The following is a 2,412-nucleotide window of genomic DNA, read 5'->3' as shown; positions in this document are numbered from 1 at the left end:
TTTCTTGAACAATGCCTCAACCACCTTGTTGCAAAAATGTGTCCCTCGGTCGCTTATAATTACTCTTGGCATACCAAACCTAGAGAAAATGTTAGCCTTGACAAATTCCACAATAGTTTTAGCATCATCGGCACGAGTGGCCTTTGCCTCTACCCATTTAGACACATAATCTACTCCTAAAATGATGTAAGTCTTGCCAAAAGAAGATGGGAAGGGGCCCATAAAATCGATTCCCCACACAAAAATACTTCGCACACATGTATTGGAGAAAGGGGCATTTGATTACGATGGCCAAGATTCCCTACTTTTTGGCATTTTTCACAAGATTTACAAAATAAATATGCATCTTTAAACATACTTGGCCAAAACAAGCCGTATTCTAGCACTTTTCGTGTTGTTCTTTTTGGTCCAAAGTGACCTCCACATGCATATGAATGACAAAACTCAAGAATAGAGGGGATTTCAGTTTCAGGAACGCACATTCGAATGATTTGATTCTAACAAAATTTCCATAAGTAAGGTTCATCCCACACATAGTGTTTGGCAACACTTTTGATCTTATCTTTTCTTGCTTTAGTCAAAACTCGTGGTAGAACACCAGTGACTAAGAAATTAACTATATCAGCTTACCATGGGGTGACTCCTTGAATGGTGTGAAGAGTTCGTCCAGGAACTCATCATTTAGAGGTGGTGGGATTTCGTCGGTGACCAATCGGCTAAGATGGTCAGCTACGAGGTTCTCCGCTCCTTTCTTGTCTTTAATCGTTAGATTAAATTCTTGCATCAGCAGTATCCAACTTATCAATCGTGGTTTTGCCTCTTTCTTTAACAACAGGTATCTCAACGCTGCATGATCAGAATACACAACAACTTTAGTTCCAAGTAAATAATGGTGAAATTTTTCTAAAGCAAAAACAATAGCCAAAAGTTCTTTTTCCGTTGTTGTGTAATTGTTTTGAGCGCTGTCCAACATCCGTGAGGCATAGTATATCACGTGGGGATCTTTTCCAATCTTTTGGCCTAGGACAGCCCCGATGGCGTGATTACTAGCGTCACACATTATCTCAAAAGGGTGATTCCAGTCAGGGGGACGAATCACCGGTGCTCATGTTAGGGAATTCTTTAACTTGTCAAAGGCTTTCATGCAATCTTCATCAAATGAAAAAGTTACGTCTTTCTGCAGCAGCGCACACAATAGTTGGGCGATTTTCGAGAAGTCCTTTATAAATCGTCGATAGAATCCTACATGTCCAAGAAAAGAACGAATCTCCCGCACACTAGCGGGGTAAGGTAAGGATTTTATGATATCTGTTTTAGACCTATCTACTTCTATCCCCCTAGAAAACACGATATGTCCTAGAATTAAACCTTAATCTACCATGAAATGACATTTTTCATAATTTAGAACGAGGTTTTTTTCTATGCACCTTTCAAGTACTTTAGTCAATTTTTTCAAACAATCTTCAAATGAGTTTCCGTATACAGTAAAATCGTCCATGAAAACTTCAATAAAGTGTTCAATAAAGTTGGAAAAAATACGAACCATACATCTTTGGAAGGTAGCGGGTGCATTGCATAGACCAAAGGGCATTCTTCTATAGGCGAAGGTTCCGAATGGGTATGTGGATGTTGTTTTCTCTTGATCTTCCGGCGCCACTGGAATTTGATGGAAACTTGAATATCCATCAAGACAACAATAATGAGATCGACCGGCTAACCTTTCTAACATTTGATCTATAAATGGAAGTGGAAAATGATCTTTCCTAGTGGCGGCATTAAGCATTCTATAGTCAATACAAACTCGCCACCCATTTTGAACACATGTGGGTACTAAATTTCCAACAGAATTTTCGATTACAGTAATACCTGTTTCTTAGGTACTACTTGAGTCGGACTTACCCATTCGCTATCAAAAATTGGAAAGATCATCCCTGCATCGAGGAGTTTCAAAATCTCTTTCTTTACCACTTCTATCATCAAAGGGTTCAACCGGTGTTGTGCTTCCCTTGAAGGTTTTGTGCCTTCCTCTAGGAGTATTCTGTGCATGCAAGTTGAAGAACTTAAACCTTTAATGTCGGCAATAGTCCATCCAATGGATTCTTGAAACTCGCGAAGCACTCGGATCAGTTTTTCTTCCTCAAGATCAGTGAGCTTGCTTGAAATGATCACCGATAATGTTTTGTTCTCTCCCAAGAATGCGTACTTAAGGTGCTTTTGTTACTCCTTTAATTCCAATGTGGTGCCTGCAATATAGAGGGAACAATTTTAGTGTGAGAATGCGGTAATTCGATGAAAGCAGCGTTAGTAGGTAAAATTCGAAGGGCTTCGAGTTCAAAAACGGTGTCACCGATGCTTGGGTCTATGATCATTTTTTCCTCCAAAATTTTTGCTTTCTCTAACATGAGGCTTTCT

At 39.5% G+C, this 2,412-nt stretch overlaps 1 pseudogene; it reads right to left on the bottom strand.

Moving 5' to 3' along the window:
* Window positions 1-1,909: 1,909 nt before the first annotated feature.
* Window positions 1,910-2,412, bottom strand: part of LOC105179102 — a 2,749-nt pseudogene continuing 2,246 nt past the window's right edge.

The sequence above is a fragment of the Sesamum indicum genome, unplaced genomic scaffold (assembly GCF_000512975.1).
Source record: "Sesamum indicum cultivar Zhongzhi No. 13 unplaced genomic scaffold, S_indicum_v1.0 scaffold00121, whole genome shotgun sequence".
NCBI classification, from domain to species: domain Eukaryota; kingdom Viridiplantae; phylum Streptophyta; class Magnoliopsida; order Lamiales; family Pedaliaceae; genus Sesamum; species Sesamum indicum.
The sequence above is the reverse complement of the archived record's forward strand: the minus strand, read 5'-3'. Positions and strand labels throughout refer to the sequence as shown.